This window comes from Physeter macrocephalus, chromosome 2, assembly GCF_002837175.3.
Source record: "Physeter macrocephalus isolate SW-GA chromosome 2, ASM283717v5, whole genome shotgun sequence".
Classification (NCBI taxonomy): Eukaryota; Metazoa; Chordata; class Mammalia; order Artiodactyla; family Physeteridae; genus Physeter; species Physeter macrocephalus.
Genome location: NC_041215.1, coordinates 128,820,491 through 128,839,314, shown reverse-complemented (window position 1 = coordinate 128,839,314; position 18,824 = coordinate 128,820,491). Strand labels below are relative to the sequence as shown.

General features: G+C 40.1%; 1 long non-coding RNA gene across 1 annotated transcript in view; it reads left to right on the top strand.

Moving 5' to 3' along the window:
- LOC102977398 (uncharacterized) overlaps window positions 1-18,824 on the top strand; it is a 164,616-nt gene that overhangs the window by 96,071 nt on the left and 49,721 nt on the right. Inside the window, exons 2-3 of the long non-coding RNA XR_447337.3 lie at window positions 3,453-3,522; window positions 17,658-17,756. This is a non-coding gene — a long non-coding RNA (uncharacterized lncRNA). The remainder of the gene's footprint in view (window positions 1-3,452; window positions 3,523-17,657; window positions 17,757-18,824) is intronic.

Genomic DNA, 18,824 nt, shown 5'->3' with positions numbered 1-18,824 from the left:
CAGTATGGAGGTTCCTTAAAAAACTAAAAATAGAAATAGCATATGACCCAGCAATTCCACTCCTGGGTCTATAGCTGCAAATATATCTGGAAAAGACAAAAACTCTAATTCAAAAAGATACACCCCAGTGTTCATAGCAGCGCTATTTACGATAGCCAAGACATGGAAGCAACCTAAGTGTCCATAGACAGATGGACAGATGAATGGATAAAGAAGATGTGGCACATATATATATATATATAAAGGAATATTACTCAGCCATATGAAAGAATGAAATCATGCCTTCTGCAGCAACATGGATGGACCTAGAGATTCTCATACTAAACGAAGTAAGTCAGACAAAGACAAATATCATATAATATCACTTACATGTGGAATCTAAAAAAATGAACTTCTTTACAAAACAGAAACAGACTCACAGACATAGAAAAGAAACTTATGGTTACCAGGGGTTGTGGGGATGGGGGAGGGATAAATTAGGAGTTTGGAAATAGCAGATACTACTGTATACTGTATACTACTGTATACTGTATACTACTGTATACAAAATAAACAGCAAGGATATAGTGCAGGGAACTGTATTCAATATCTTGTAATAACCTAAAATGGAAAAGAATTTGAAAAAGAGTATATATATCTATAGATATGATAGATATGAATCACTTTGCTGTGCTCCTGAAACTAACACAACATTGTAAATCAACTATACTCCAATAAAAAAAGAATTATAATCATTTCCCAATATATACAAATATTGAATCATTCTGTTGCACAGCTGAAACTAATATAATGTTATATGCCAATTATATCTCAATTAAAAAAAGAATAATAAATCAGCTGATGCAGATGTTGGACAACAGGACTGCAGTGTGTTCGCCAAGTGGGACCGTTAGTAAATCTAGATTTAAACACTCTGTCAACCAATCTATGTTCTCAGGACCACCAGGGGCGTCTGCCTGGGCAGAGTTTACAGTGTGGCTGGGAGACAGCCAGGCATCTCCTAAATAAAAAGAGGATGTTGGTCGAGCTGCATGTTCACTATTTTTTAACTTAAATTCAGATATTCCTGTCCCATGGTGAGGGCACAGTGAGGGGATGAAAAAAGGCCAAGAGATTGCTCAAAATTCTCTTCCTCCGTATCAGTGGAAACAGCAGGAGTGAGGGCCAGGGTTCCACAAAAATCCTGAAGACTTCGGGGTACTGAAGGGAGCTTACCTTCTTAAGGAAACCAGAGCTTTAATTACTGACTTCACGCTGCATTTCTGACTGACTTGTGTCTATCCCAAATTAATCATGAATTTTGAATAGATAGTAGGAAATCTTGAATAAAGTTAAATAGGCATTTACACAAGATAGCATTTAAATTCAGAGCATCAGTGAATGCTATGCAGACTGGGAAACTATGAGAGTAAATTCCTAATAACAGAGTAATTATGCTAAAATTAAACCCCAGAGGATGCTTGTCCTTAGGTGGTAGAGGTGTGAAAGGATTCAAGAGAAAGGAGAACCAAACAGCAGAATATCAAACTAGAAAAGGTAGGAGAGACTTAGAATAAGTATTAAGAGAGATTAATACAAAAAGAGCAGAAAAAAACAGTGCTGGAACATGTGAGTAAACAGTTCTCATTTGCTTACAGCATGCTCTGGAGCAAGGAAGTTAAGAAAGGTGACTGGTAGAGTCTTAGTCCCTTTGGGCTGCTATAGTGATATATCCCAGACTGGGAAGCCTATAAACAACTGAGATTTAATTCTCACAGTTGTGGGGGCAGAAAGTCCAAGATCAAGGTGCCAGCAGGGTCAGGTGAGGGCCCTCTTCCTGGGTCAGAGCCAGTGCCTTCTCGCTGTGCCCTCAAATGGTGGAAGGGGCTAGGGATCTCCCTGAAGCCTATTTTTATCAGGCACTAATGCTCTCCGTGAGAGCTCTAACCTCAGGACTTAAGCACTTCCCAAAGGCCCCACCCACGAACACCATCACCTTTGGGGATTAGGATTTCAGCATATGAATTTTGGGGGGATATTCAGATGACAGCAAATAGACATGACATAGGGGAGGCAGATGTTGATTACCTAGAAATTTTGCCTCAAAAAGAACAAGGCAAGGCTAACATCCCAGATCTCTCATTCTATCACCCAACAGCTTCCTAATGAATAGGGAGGGAACACAGCTTGTACAAGGAAAATAACCCCCTGTCACCGTGAAGAAGTGTCTTATTTATAAAGGTTGCACCAAGTGCACCATATAGTATGCAGCCCACCCAAAGCAATCCTTTTGTGAATGGAAATCTCAGGGCTCACATGTGACTCATTAGACTGCACGTGTCCTGAAATAAGGGAGATGGGTCCCTCACCGTCTCAGCAAGTTGCGTTCAAAGGGAGAGCAGCGTCTGCCTGATCTGTTTGCCGTAGCTGCCAAAACACTTTTCAACTTATAAAGGAGGCAGTCAGCTGCATTAGAAGTGAATTCCTTTCTTAGAAAATGACATCTCGGCACAGACTGCCAAAAGAGCGGCCAAGATACTTTGCCTTGCCAGGAAAGGGAAGCTGAGGAACAGAGGGCCCGCCTTCTGCATCCTGTGAGAGGCAGGAGGGTTTCAGCAGTCAAGCACTTAACCTGAATTTACCTGGGCATTTTTAATCAGCACAATCACACTTATGCAATTAAAGTGTAGTAGACCTCCAGGCTGAGGTATACATATATGTACGTATGCTTTGGGGGGAGGGGAAAAGAGTATGTTAATAAAGAAAAAAAATATCGCTGAAGATGGATTCTTGGAAAACTGAATCCAACAAGCCTTTATTGGAAGGTTACCATATGCAATCCTCGTGGCGGTAAGGAACATTCGGCCCCGCCTTCTAGTCACTAATTTAATCATGATGGTGGGGCCCCAGCATGGGTCTCACCCTCTTCAGTGAAATACCTGCTTAATCAATTGTACAGCTAATACCTGACACAGGAAGTGGACTCAGGGGCAGAGTTAGGGGGCCAAAAGACTTGTTGAGGAGAAACAGCTTGGAAAGAAAAGGAACAGGAACAGGACTGGGCAGAGGGTGTCATCCCCCCTAGGTGCCTGGAATCATAAGTGTACATGAGCTAGAAGACTCTGAAGATCATCACAGACAGAGCACTGTTTCACCACCACTGAGAAAGAGGACATACCCAAAGATGGTCACCGAGAATCCCCAGTTGGAGGAGGAAGGGACAGACTAACTCTTCACCCTGACCGTAGCTGGGCTTTGTGGATTCAGGGATAGGAGTTCTTAGGGGCTGGGGGCTTATGGGTACAAAACTCACTCTCATCCATTTGTGAGTGATCTGCCCTGCTCGGTGCCTGTTCTCAGTAGGGGAGGATGTAAACACAACGCTTTCTCTGGAGTGTGCAGAGTTCTGGCAACTCGGGGAAGTCAAGGATGACAGCCCACAATACCAAAAGATTTCCCATATTTCTCCTCAGGTAAGATTCCCAAGAACTATCGCCACTGGGAAAACTTATGGCCAGGACGGATGGAATCAGTTTTGTAAAGGTAGGGAAGCAACACTTCCCCTGGAAAATACATTATCTAGTTGTACAGAATGTCCACCGATTATTGGTCTTTTGATATCTCCTATGTTTATACTAATTCTTATTCCCAGGATTACTAGTAAAGGGTGATGAGAAGGAGGCAAGGTCAAAAGAGTTCATCCACATTGATCTAAAATATTCAACAACAGTTAAGAAAACTAATGGCATCACTTTGAAACGTAATGTCTAAAGATGGGACTGATGGAAAATAAAAAAATGAGGTGTTTTCAGTTGAAATAGCTAAAATATTATATTTTATCATCACTTTTATTCCACAATGGGTAGGCAAATTCTTGCTCTTTATATTTATTTTTAGAATTATTAGGGAAGAGAAAAAGGTCTTAAATATCATGCCTGTTCTGTTGACTTTGGGAAATGACTCAGAAAAATCATCTGGGTTCCAACAGCCATGGGGACTTTCTGAAAGGTAAACACTTTTTCTATCTCACACCCTTTAATAAAATTTAATACCCTTATGATGGAACCTTGTCCTCAGAAACAACCTCTACTTTGGGGCATGGCGAAATCTGCCGCCTTCTCCTACTCCTGTATCTTTCTTCAGCCTTTTCTTCCTGTTTCTCTTCTACTTCTTGTCTGTTTCCTTCTCTGTCACTGAGTGCCTTCTACATACACCACATGGAAGGGTTAATCCTCACGGGGAATTTGGAACACAGTAATAATATCCTCATTCTAGTGATGAAGAGACCAAGGCTCAGACAGGCACAAAGGTATGCCCATGTCTCTTTTCCCCCATCATCACCCTCTGTTTTATTTGCCTTTCTTATTTATCTCTATTTATATAAGCAGAGCAACTAAGTGTATTTTAAAATCTCACTCTGTCAATTTATTTACATGTTTTCGTGATTCGTTTTTTTTTAACTGATGATGGACATTAGTGATGTGACTAGTGAGAGTAAAAATATCACAACTGAAGGAGGAAGAATTAGAAGAACAGAGGATGAACTGGTCTGAAATGAAAGATATACTCAAGGTAATTAAAAGCTGATACACACATATTGCTAAAGGAAAGAAACAGTCTGGAAAGGCTACATAGTGTATGATGCCAACTCTATGACATTCTGGAAAATGAAAAACTATAGAGACAGTAAAAATGACCAGTGGTTGCCAGGGGTTGGAGCAGGAAGATGAACTGGTGGAACACAAGACTTTAGGGCAGTGAAGCGATTCTGTATGATACTCTAATGGTGAATACCTGACATTATGCTTTTGGCAAAACCCAAGGAACTGTACAACACAAAGAAGGAACCCTAATGCAAACTATGAACTTCAGTTAATAATAATGTGCTAATATTGGTTCATCACCTGTAACAAATATACCTCACCAATGCAAGGGGTTAATAATAAGGAGGATTGAAGGGAAACTCTGCATTTTCTGGCCAATTATTCTGTAAATCTAAAACTGCTCTAGAAAATAAAGTTTATAATTTTAAAAGAAAGGACTTCCTTAAAAAAGTACCTGGTGCAGGAGGCAGATTGGCCACTGACCGGATGTCAAAATATACCCCGATTCTGGGACACCTCTTAAAGTTGCTGGATAGGTTACCTGCTAAATGTCTGAGCCCCAGTGAATCATGCCAGGTGGTTTTACATCATGAACAAAGGACAAAGAGAAACGGTTCTAATATAAATTTCCATTTTTCTCTATTCACTGCAGACGGCATGCTCCTGCCTTTAAGTCATAGACAGATGGCTCAGTGACAGGCGGCGGGTATTCACGTGTGCAGGACTGAATCTCATTACACTCTAACAAGAAGATCATAATGCAGACAGTCAAAACTGAGTCTGGCCGATCACATGTGCGAGGCACTGATTTTTTAAAAAAATAAAGGCAGGGACGTTTTCATGCAATCTGAGAAATCTGATAATGAATGTTACTTTCATTATCTTTTATCTCCTTTGTCCCTTGAAAATCTAAGTAAACCGATGCAATTTAAAAGCTGATTTCCAATTACACTACAGTTATTTTTATGACTGTGTTTTCCTCCAATATCATGTAGGAGAGATTACCTCTTTGCTTATTATTAATATCTTGCTAGAAATTCTTTAAGATGTCTGTTATAAACTACTTTCTACTCTTTAAGATATGTGCGATCAATAGAGAAAAAAGTCTCAGCATAGTCCACTAGTATCATCATCCACAAACTCACCAAATTTCAATATATAACAAATGGCACAGGCCTCTATTTTATTTTATAATGTAAAGTACATGGTATGGGACCAGACTTACTTAAAAATACATTGAAAATAGTAGCAATCTCATATATTTTGTGGAACTCGTTTAATTAAGACTCTGCATCCATGCAAGACTGCTTTGGGAGTAGAGGTAGAGAAAGGCTTGTTTTTGTTTTTTTTTTTTTTGAAATTATTAACAGTTTAAAAATTCATCCCTATTTTAAAATGATCACTCCATGTCCTGTAAGCATCCTGGGACAGGTGGAATTTCAAGAAACTCTTTCATGCATAAAAGAGAACAAGCTTAGTAACCTGAAAATTCTAACACTCTAAGTGCTGTGAATATATGTGAAAGCAATTGAATTAATAAATCATAAGGGAGGTAAAGGGATGATGGATGTTTCTCAGTTTAACTGAGGGCTCCAGCAGATATTAGGGACTGATGGAGTAAGTGAGGCTGGGTAGACATTGAAATCAGAAAATATTGTTGAGCATCTGTTATATATAATGAGGTGGGGTGGGGATAAGATGAGAGTCAGTTTATACAAGAAGGCAGGCTAATCTGAAAAGTCTCTTGAGGGACTTCCCTGCTGGCACAGTGGTTAAGAATCTGCCTGCCAATGCAGTGGACACGGGTTCAGCCCCTGGTCTGGGAAGATCCCACATGTCGTGGAGCAACTAAGCCCGTGTGCCACAACTACTGAGCCTGCGCTCTAGAGCCCGCGAGCCACAACTACTGAAGCCCGTGCACCTAGAGCCCCTGATCCGCAACAAGAGAAGCCACTTCAATGAGAAGCCCGTGCACTGCAACAAAGAGTAGCCCCCGCTCACCACAACTAGAGAAAGCCCACGTACAGCAACGAAGACCCAACGCAGCCAAAAAAAAAAATGTCTCTTGAGACATGTCTCACAGAAATGCTAGGTAAAGTGATGAAAGCATCATGTCCATTGCATAGCTGAGGTGCCAAGAAAGAAGGAAAATCCCTGTGTGGCAGAAATAAACCACAGAGAAAAAAAATGTGAGCAGAGGTACAATTTTCCTGGGAGGGTGGCATGTGTCAGGGAGGGATGGTGACCAAAGTGGGGACGGGACTGTCATTTCTTTGTGCAACCAAGAATAGAGGCCTTCAGCCTGCATGAAACAGGTCATGATTAAGAAAACGTCTGCATCCTTGAGGAAAATGATCCCCAAACAAATGTATGCACCCAAATGAGACGGATGCCCTTTGGGGCCATTGGGTGGAAAATGCTCCCCTGAGAATTCTAAAACCCAGCCCTGTCCACAAGCATGGTTTGTAGTAGGAAAGTGCAAATATCTGTGATCCAGGGACACAGAATACCAGAAAATTTCCTAAAACTGTGTACAGCTTTCCTAGGACTGTGGAAATACTACTTTTCATTTGGCAGAAGAAAAGGCAAGACTGCTTTAGATCCATACCACCAGGATTCCCAGATAGAGCTCTGCCTAAGTTAGGCTCACAATCCAAAATTATGAAACATGCAAGAGAACAAGCCACCATAAGCAAGAAATAGCACATGCCAAAAAGTAGGAGTAGATTCCTGAGATTTTCTGATAAAATAAGTATCCAATAGAGGCTGTAAAATAGATCTTAAATGATTAGAGTTATAAAAGAAGGTGTAAAGAACATAAAACAATGGCACCACAACAAAAAAGCAGATTAATTTTTAAAAATGTGTGTCTTAGAAATTAAAAGAAAGCATAGTCATTTAAATTTAATTCTCAACGAATAGGTCAAATTGTAGATCAGATACAGCTGAAGAAAGAATTAACCTAGACAGTAGCTCTCAGTCTGGCTGCATATTAGAATCTCCAAAAACTTTTAAAAATCCCAGTCTCCAGATTATACTCACAGCAGTTAGATCAAAATCTCTGAACAAAGGATCTAGGCATCAGCATTTTTTAAAGTCCCAAGGTTGATTACAACGTGAGGTTGTTCTAGCAAGAGCTGCCTCAGAGACAGCATACAAGATATTGAGTAATGCAAACAGCATGATCCAGAGGAAACAAACACACACGAACACACAAACTAGGTCTGTTCTAGTTCTGCACTGTTTTGAGTGCCTTTTCTGTGCCAGATACCAGATAAAAAGTGAGATATACAAGCGAAGAATTTCAAAGTGCATCTTTAAGTACAGTTACCACAAAATCCAAACCCACCAATGTGCTGCTTGTATAGGAAATTAGAAAGAAGCTGAAATTTAGCTTTACATAGAACAACACTGCAAGAAAGGCGTATTCAGAAATCTCAACTCATTGGGTTATGAGTGTGAACTGTTGTGCGTGTTTCCCATAATTTCCCCCAGCTGTGCTGCATGGAGCCTCTTTGGGCTGCAATCCTCCACAATCTTTGCTCCCTCTGCAAAGGGGGTCCTAGCGGTAATTGAGTTTCTACCTCAACTGGGGCCAGCTCTCCCGAGACCTCATAAGTGAGCCTTTTGGGGCCTCCCCTTTCTTGGGGGAAATAGTCCCACGTTCCCATTGGAAGGGAGGAACAACCTCCCATGAACACTGAACTCACCACTTTGCCTCAGTTCCCCCGTAATGTGTCTGCTGATGGAGGAAAAAGGTGGGTGGTGGTTGTGTTCGGGTCTGAACTGGAGCCTTTCAGGAAATCCGTGGGAAGATGGATGAGCCCAGTGATGATCATTCCATGATTCAAGAATGTGTCATTTTCTGCTTTAGATCATCCCCTGAGCCTGGGATCACTGGACACATGACACGTCACACTATGTGTGATGACGAGGTGAACGATTCTTCACCAGCCCGACCTTAAAAATAAATTAACAGTAAAAAATTAATAAGCCTTTTTCTCCTGCCATATCCTTTTCCCACAATAATAATGCATAGCACCTTTTTTTTTTTTTAAAAAAAGCATTGTACTGGATCGTTATACGTTTCCAATAATCTTGTGAGATTCTTGAAATGTTGAGAAATCCCCACCCCACATTTAAGAATTATTTCTTGGAATGAATTTCACCGTAACGTTTAAAATGGTGTCTTGAAAAACAGAGAGTTATAGTAATATCTCTCAATTCACTAGTTTGCTGTAGTTTTTATTGGTTAAGTAATTCACATTAAAGACGATGTGACAAAGCACACCTCATTAGGTGTACAGCTAGAGCCCCGATGCCTATGATTTTCTGCATTCTACTGCCACCCAGTGGTTCATTTTACTATGGTACACTAGCTAGAACAATCTATTTGCCACTGTAAGTACTGTTATTTTTTTTAAAAAATCAGAGCAATGACCATCCAGATATTAGCATGTACCAATGATTATTCAGTACTGTTCATCTATCCAACAAAATAATCATAAAGTTATTTTTTAATCACAATTAGAGAGAAAATTCCAATAATTTTATTGACCTTGTTATCTCTGTTTGATGAAATCAATATTATATTTTAAAGATATTCTGATTAAAATGTATAGAATCTGGGAGGTAGAGGGTTGCCTACAAATAATTTCTTTAAATTTGTCATTCTGCATGTGAGAAAACTTAAACCCAGAAAGGAAAACATATTATAAGCACTTGTTGAAGGCCTCATTGCTAGTTACTAAGTTCAGATTAGAACCCCAAGAACTGTGACTCACAGCCAGGGATTTTTCCGTAATTTGGCTTCATTCGTTAAGAAAACTATCTCACCAGTTTATTGGAGAGTGAGTCAGGAAGTTATGGAAATAATTAGCAAGATGAAAGAAGCTCAATTATCTTATGGACTAAAATTAAAGGTCCCATGAAGTAACATTACGTGTACAAAGTGAGGTTTGCTGCCTGGAGAGGAAAAGAAAATCTTGGAGACATAAACTCAGGGCAGTGCTTCAGCCCAAAGTGAAGCTCATTACTGTCATATAACGAATATTTTCATTAAAGCAAATGATATATGTCATAGTTGCTGTACTTTTTAGCTCTGTGAAAGAAAAACACTCTATACACCCTAGGAATTATATAGGAAAAACAGAGCTAGGTTGAATTATCTTTGGTCTTAACACCCGATCCCACATTGAAAGAAAAGGAAAGAAACTGCCAAAAACAGTTTTTACTTTTTTCCCCCAAAGCTTTGTATCCATTTCATCACAATTTCTCAATATAAAAACCTATCTGTAATAGTTTTTTGAGGTTTGTAGAAATTATATTTTACTGCTAAAACGTGTGAAATTGTCAATTCCAACTCATATTCAAAGAATGATCTGAATAGTCCTTTCATTAGAATAATTGAGAAAATATTGCTGAAGTTATTGCTTTTTAAAACCCATTCAGAAGATCCCAAATTAAAATAGATAATTTTTAAAAATAATCAAGTGCACAACTGGGCGGGAATGATATTATTAAAAAACAATCCAAATATGCACCTTAAGAAAGATGAGGGTTCCCTGATGCTTATATATGATAACTAAATATGGAGTCTAATAGAAAGCTACTTACAGTGAGATCCTGCTTATAAAACCAAGTGTTAAAAATAAGATGCTCTTCAGTAGAATAAACCTCCTAAGGATAGAGGGAGAAGAATACTTCTCTGGAGATTGACGTCATCAGCATCATCTGGGAATTGGTAAGAAAGGTAAAAGATCAGGCCCTGTAGTAAACTTCCTGTTTCAGAAACTCCCAGAAAGAAATGGGGCCCAGAAATCTTTATTGAAACATGCTCAGTAGGTGATTCACATGCATGCTAGAGCTTTAGAAGCAACGATCGAGTCCCATGCTAGACCTTGTTGCTTACTGTCTTCAGAGAGTTTATTCCTAAAGAGCAAAACCTCATTGTTGACACCCATTGTGGCAGTGAGTGTATTGCCTCTCAGCTCCAAATCACCCTTCATCACCCTATTCCACAGTAAGGAGATGGGCCCTGTACATGTTCTCCTGTGTCGGCTGGCACCAAGTTGTCAGCGGAGCATGCTGTTGCAGGATGCTGTAGGATGGAGGGGTCTCTCTTCCTGGTTGTGGTGTGGCCCTCCAACGTACAGCACTGTCCATGCAGGGTGGCCAGCACTGTCCAGTGAGCGGCACCCCTGACACCACCTCGGGCATCGTCACAGTAGAGTGCCCGGGTACCCTACCCCCCCGTAGACCCTTCACTCCCTCCAGCAGCTCTGAAGTAAGTCTCTGGGTACAGCATCTTTCTGTGGACAGATTTTCCCAGCAACCCTGAAGTCAGATTTCTAGCAAGTTGCACCTGTATAGAAACTCTGTGACTTCTCTGTGACCCAGTGAGGCATGGCATGCCCTCTCTAATAAAGACAGGGATTCTGCCCAGAGGAGCGTGGAGAGGTGGGGGAACCTCTTTCCTGGGTGCTCTATCTCAGACCTAAGGGGCATAGCTGCTCCTAATACCTGCTACTTCTATATTCTTCACAGCTCTCGTTACTTCTTTGAGTAAACCAGTCCCTCCTTATGCCAATTCTCTGTTATAGCTATTAGTTCTTTACATTAACATTTTCTTGTTCAAATTACCGTGTGCTTTCTGTCTCTCAGACTGGACCCCAAATGATACACTTAGCTTTTCCATCAGATCCTTCTAGAATATAGGATCAGTTAATGGCTTGTGTCAAGTTGCAACTCATGGAGACCCTAAACACATCTAGGTCACGTCAATGTTTAGATGTATAAGTAATTTAATTTTTTATTAGGGAAAAGCTCTCATAAACCTGTAAATATTGAGTAGCTTTTAACATCATTCAATTCGATCCATGCTGAATCCCTAGCTGCATCTAGCCGTTAACAATAATGCCTAGTAGCTAGTTAGTGCTTATAGTTTTTAAAGCATTTTCCTATTTATTTTGTGAATTTGAATAAAATTCTTGAGGTAGAAATAACCTTAAGCAGTACCTATAATAGTAGTGACAGCAATGTGAGGGGCCTCCCCTCACGTGCCCCCACTCTGCACCATGCATGGTCCCGATGATGAATCGGAATTCCTGGGAATTCCACTCTATCAGAGCTTCTCTTGAGTCTCTGACACAGCAGAGCAAACCTAATTAACAGTCCTCAGTGACCCTGAGCCCTTAATAAACTGTTCTAGTTTTTATGATGTGCTTTTAGGAGAAAGCAGAGAAGGGATACATTTGTGGTTCCGGGCCCTGTTAATGGAATCCTTGACCTTTATGGGTTTTAATATCAAATAAAAATCTAAAATACATGACCATCCAAGCTGGGAGAATGCTTAGGAGATCTAACTTATCTCCTTATGTTTGCTTCACATCATTGGGATTTTAGGCTTTCAAATTTTCTAGACTAGATCAAAAATATAATTTTTGAAACATTTTCAGCTAAAGAGAAATGACTTTTCCTCTGGATACTTTCACCACTCTCTGCTAATTTCAGAACATCTTCCCTCTTTCTAGGACATAATAATCTGCCCCTGGAAATAGGAGGGCCAAGGGCTGGGGATCAGGAGAGACCCGTGCATGGCTGGTATTCAGACCCATAACATGACTCCTTTCCTTTCTCTAAATGAAGGGCTGTATTTTTTTCAACAGCACTTATTACCCTGTGACCTACTTTATGTCTTATTAAATTTTTCCTTATGTGTCTCTTCACCCTCCAGATAAATTGCCAGATAAAACACAGGCTCCAGTTAAATTTGAATTCCCGATCATTAATGAATAACTTTTTAGTATAAATATGTCTTATGAAATATTTGGGACACACACTCAAAAAAATTATTTAGGGAATTCCCTGGCGGTACAGTGGTTAGGGCTCCATAACCACTTCCACTGCAGGGGGCAGAGGTTTGGTCCCTGGTGGGGGGAACTAAGATCCCACATGCCCCAAGGCTTGGCCAAAAACAAAAATTAAAGTTTAGTGTGAGTGTGTTCCATGCAATATTTGACACATTCTTGTACTAAACAGCAAAGATTTTTTGTATGACCCTAATATTATGTGATACAAAATTATACTAAAAAATTATTTGTTGATTCTCTGAAATTCAAATTTGAGTGGCATTTGCATTGCCCGCACTCCACGTCTGGACCTCTACTCTCCCTGCAGCTGCAATGGAAGTTTCAGGAAGACCAGGATCCTTTCTTTGCTGTTGCTGTTGCTTTGTGTTTCTTCCTTTTCCCCTATATCCTAGAAACGGGTATGGCACTTAGAAGGAGCTTGACGGATATTTGGAATAGAGAGGCTCAGGTTATCCACCAAAATGGTCAATCTGATCCCTATTCAAAGTCCATTTTTCCACAGCAAAATCACACATGTGATAGTTCAGTGAGCACACTATGCCTCTTCTCTCCTCTGATCCTTTGATCACAGGGTCTCTACTGTCCAGCCCATCATTCCTTCATTCCTAAGGGAATCCTGCTCTCCTGCTGCCCCCAGACAACGCCTAGAAGAAATGGACAAATTTCTAGAAACATACAGCCCACCAAAACTGAATCAAGAAGAAATAGATAATTTGAACAGATCATTCACCAGAAGTGAAATAGAATTTGTAAAAAAAAAAAAAAAAAAAAAAACTTCCTACAGACAAAAGTCCAGCACCAGTTGGTTTCACAGGGGAATTCTACCAAACATACAAAGAAGATCTTATATCTATCCTTCTCAAACACTTCCAAAACACTGAAGAGGAGGGAACACTCCCAAAGACATTCTAAAAAGCTACCATCACCTTGATACCAAAACCAGCCAAAGACACCACCAAAAAAGAAAATTATAGGCCAATATCTTTGATGAATATAGATGCAAAAATTCTCAACAAAATATTAGCAAACCAAATCCAACAACACATAAAAAAGATCATACACCACGACCAAGTGGGATTCATCCCAGGTTCACAAGGATGGTTCAACATATGCAAATCAATCAATGTAATACACCACACTAACAAAAGAAAAGTCAAAAACCACATGATTCTCTCAATAGATGCAGAAAAAGCATTTGACAGAATTCAACATCCATTCATGATAAAACCTCTTACCAAAGTGGGAATAGAGGGAACATATCTCAACATAATAGAAGCCATTTATGACAAACCCACAGCCAATATAATACTCAACGGTGAAAAGCTGAGAGCCTTCCCGCTAAAATCTGGAACAAGACAAGGATGCCCTCTCTCACCACTTCTCTTCAACATAGTGTTGGAAGTCCTATACAACATAGTACTGGAAGTCCTAGCCACAGCAATCAGACAAGGAAAAGAAATAAAAGGTATCCAAATTGGAAGGGAAGAGGTAAAATTGTCACTATATGCAGATGACATAATACTATATATAGAAAACCCTAAGGACTCCACACAAAAACTACTAGAACTAATAAATGAATTCAGTAAAGTAGCAGGATACAAGATTAATATTCAGAAATCTGTCGCATTCTTTTACACTAACAATGAAATATCAGAAAGGGAATGAAAAAAGCAATACCTTTTAAAATCACACCAGAAAAAATAAAATACGTAGGAATAAACCTGACCAAGGAGGTGAAAGACTTATATGCTGAGAACTATAAAACATTAATAAAGGAAATAAAAGAGGATTCAAAGAAATGAAAGATATCCCATGCTCTTGGATTGAAGAATTAATATTGTTAAAATGGCAATACTACCCAAAGCAATCTACAGATTTAATGCAATCCCTATCAAATTACCCATGACATTTTTCACAGAAGTAGAACAAATAATCCAAGAATTTATATGGAACTATAAAAGACCCAGAACTGCCAGAGCAATCCTGAGGAAAAAACAAACAAAGCAGGAAGCAAAACTCTTCCAGACTTCAGACAATACTACAAAGCTACAGTAATCAAAACAGTGTTGTACTGGCACAAAAACAGGCATATGAATCAATGGAACAGAACAGAGAGCCCAGAAATAAACCCACACACCTATGGTCAGTTAATCTTCAACAAAGGAGGCAAGAATATAAAATGCAAAAAAGACAGTCTCTTCAGCAGGTGGTGCTAGGAAAGTTGGACAGCTGCATGTAAATCAGTGAAGTTAGAACACACCTTCATGCCATGCACAAAAATAAACTCAAAATGGCTTAAAGACTTAAACATAAGACATGACACCGTAAAACTCCTAGAAGAGAGCATAGGCAAAACATTCTCTGACATAAATCATACTGATGTTTTCTTAGGTTGGTTTCCCAAGGCAATAGAAATAAAAACGAAAATAAACAAATGGACCCTAATAAAACTTACAAGCTTTTGCACAGCAAAGGAAACCAGGGAAAAAAATGAAAAGACAACTTACAGAATGGGAGAAAATATTTGCAAATGATGCGACAGGCAAAGGCTTAATCTCCAAAATATACAAACAGCTCATACAACTCAACAACGATAAAAACAAACAACCCAAACAAAAAATGGGCAGAAGACCTTAATAAACATTTTTCCAAAGAAGACATACCGATGGCCAATAGGCACATGAAAAGCTGCTCAACATCACTAATTATTAGAGAAATGCAAATCAAAACTACAATGAGGTACCACCTCACACCGGTCAGAATGGCCATCATTAAAAAGTCTACAAATAACAAATGCTAGAGAGGGTGTGGAGAAACGGGAACCCTGTTACACAGTTGATGGGAATGTAAGTTGGTAACACCACTATGGAAAACTGTATGGAGCTTCCTCAGAAAACTTAAAATAGAAATACCATATGATCCAGCAATCCCACTCCTGGGAATACACCTGGACAAAACTATAATTCAAAAAGATACATGCACCCCTATGTTCATAGCAACACTATACATAATAGCCAAAACATGGAAACAACCTAAATGTCCATCAATAGATGAACGGATAAAGAAGATGTGATACATATATACAATGGAAAACTACTCAGCCATAAAAAAGAACAAAACAATATGATTTGCAGCAACATGGATACACCTAGAGATTATCATACTAAGTGAAGTAAGTGAGAAAGAGAAAGACAAATACCATATGATATCATGTATATGTGGAACCTAAAATATCATATGATATCACTTATATGTGGAATCTAAAATATGGCACAAATGCACCTATCTACAAAACAGAAACAGACTCACAGACATAGAGAACAGACTTGTGGTTGCCAAGGGGGAGGAGGGGAAGGGGAAGGGATGGACTGGGAGTTTGGGGTTGGTAGATGCAAACTGTTGCATTTAGAATGGCTACACAACAAGGTCCTGCTGTATAGCACAGGGAACTACATTCGATATCCCGTGATAAACTATAATGGAAAAGAATATGAAAAAGAATGTCTATATGTCACTTTGCTGTGCAGCAGAGATTGGCACAGCATTGTAAATCAACTCTACTGCAATAAAAAAAAGAAAAGAAAAGGCATTTATAGCTTAAGTGAACACAGATAAATGCGTGACCCAAGAGACCCAAGAGGAAATGTGTGGATTTGCTCGAAATTGTGAGACATTTGAGATGATGCTGATGAAGTCAGTTTGTTTAACAAATGCCCGGAGCCCAGAACGATGCATTGAGTGTCTGAGGTCTCAGCCCATGATCTTTCTATCACAACAGGCTTCACACAAAATGGACTGTGACTGACAGTGTTTGAGGAAACCCCTGCCTCTCTTCCGTCCTTATTTCCTTCCGTCCTTCCTTTCTTCTTTCCTTTCAGAGCTACCCATGTGGATATTTGGGGAAAGAATATTCCAGAAGGAGGGGAAAATAAGGACAAATCTCCAAAGGTGGGAGTTGCTTGGTGTGCTTGAAGAACAGCCCGGACACCAGCGTGGCTGGTACAGGGTTGTTCTATCAGATACAGGAAAGCCTTTCTGGGGTCTCCCACCTCTCACACCATTGTTATTTCCATGATACCCATCAAATCTGTGTGAGAATGCAAGACAAATTGCTCAGAAGATGAAGCCATCAGCAAAGACTAATTCCCGTGGTCACTGTTAGGTCCTAACAATAACAAGAGAGCATTTGTGAGGGGAGGATATTTATTTGTTTTGATTGCTTGTTTTTAATAAGTCATTTATTTCCCTGGATCTCTGTGATTTGGGGCACTAGGTCATTGTCTAAGCACGTTCTGGTCCTGAACGCAATGCCTGTGGGAACTGAGGGTGTGGGTGGCTTCAGGGGCAGGAAGCAGAGGAGAACCACTGTCACTGTGTTGCACGCTTTGTAAAGAAAACAGCTGAATGCCACAGAAACATTTTCAGATGCCAGGTCCTCAGGACAGAGCACCTCTGAATACCCACTGCCCAGGGTCTCGTCTGGCACAGAGGAAGACTCAGTAAACTGAAACTGAACTTAGTTGAAGCAAAAAGGAGCACCTTGTTAATCCAAGGCAAGGCAGATAATCCAGCTGTGGGCTCCTGGTTAGCATTTATAGGTTGGAATGTTCCAGGAGATGTTGGTCCTGCCTCTCCCTGCATCTTTACGGAAGCTCTCAAGTACAGCTGCAAGCTAAGCCATTTTCAAGCAGCACAGCTGGATGTTGGGGCCTGGAATTCTCACCCTACCCACACCTCACCCCCAGCCTCACAGACCCAACCAGTTCAACCCCCAGATCGGTCCAATCCCCACTGCTAACCACCAGCAGATGCCTCGAGAAGACAGGGCTGGTTTGGTTTGGTGGTAAACGAAACTGGTTTCTGAACTTTCCATCTCTCCCTCCCCCTTTCCCTCCTATCGGAAACCTGATCATCCAGCTATGTACTGGAGAAAACAAGTGCCTGCAGACCGCTTGGAGGTCTACAGTCTCTGGTCTGAGCTGCCACAGAAAAACTTGCAGCAGCCAAATGAGTTACAGACACACAGGAAGTGGGACTCTTTGCAAGAATGGTGATGGAAATGCCAGGTGTAGTTCATGCACTCACCTCTGGGATGACTGGTAAATGTCACTGCACAGAAGGTTTTAGGTTTTCTCATTACAGTCATTATGTTTCACATAATTTTTTCCCCTTCCTGTTGTTCACCTTGGATATTGACCTTCAGTTGGTACTCCTGCCAGCACGGAGTAAGAGAAAGAGAGGGGGCCTCACCACACCTGTCCGGTACTGCCTCGGCTGTTCACTGCTCACCAATCACGAGCAGGTCAGTGAACCTCTTACTACTCACCTTTCTCATCTGGAAAATGGGCTCAATGAGCCTTCCCCCAATGAGGTATTAAGGACCTATGTGGACATAGGAACATTTAAAAATATGAATTAAATTTTTTTAAATTTCTGAGATGGTATACAATTGTCAAGCATTTCTCTGGTCTTGCTGCCTTGTTTCTTTTACATTTTTCTTGATTTTAGACTTTTGGTCATATTTTCTTCATTACTTAGAGCCAAAATGATTAAATAAACAAATAAACCAATGAAAATTAAAAAAGATCCTCAAATACTTTATATATCTATATGTGGATCTATAGCTGTATCTATAATTCTAATAAATTTGAAAGATTTAACCTTTACAGTCAAGGTTAAATCACTACAGAAAAGTTTCAACCACTACAGTCAAGGTTAAACCACTACAGACAAGGTCAAACCACTACAGTCAAGGTTAAGTCACTTGCCTTATCATCTGGGTCACAGTTTCCCCAACTGTAAAAAGAGAGGTTTTGATCACGAGACCCCTGAAGCCTCTTCCAGTACTCGAATCATCTGGTTCTCTGAAGAAGCAGATATTTGGCTCTGCCCGTCACAATTAAATATGGGGCATGCCACCCAGGAATTGATGCCCAGTGATTCCCAGATGTAACCACAGAATTTGCCTGTTTTCAAAATACAGATTCCCAGGCCCAGCCCCAGACCTGCTGAGTCCAATTCTCCTGGGAGGGGGCATGAGAATCTGTATTCTTACGCAGTATTCCAGATATCCTTACTATCGGGCAGGTTTCAGAAACAGTGATTTTATGGAGAGCCTCAAAGCAATCACCTTTCAATAGATAGTCCAAGGGCCTGCCTTGAAATATCATGGGAAGTTCAAACTAGTTTCGATTTTTTTCTGCCTTTACTTCCTTTCTGCATATATATATATATATATATATATATATATATATATATATATATACATCTCCTTGTTAAAAATTATATGACCAAGTGAGAGTGTCTGGGAGTTCAGGAATTTCCTCTGATTTTTTTTTTTTTTTTGTGTGTGTGTGGTACGCGGGCCTCT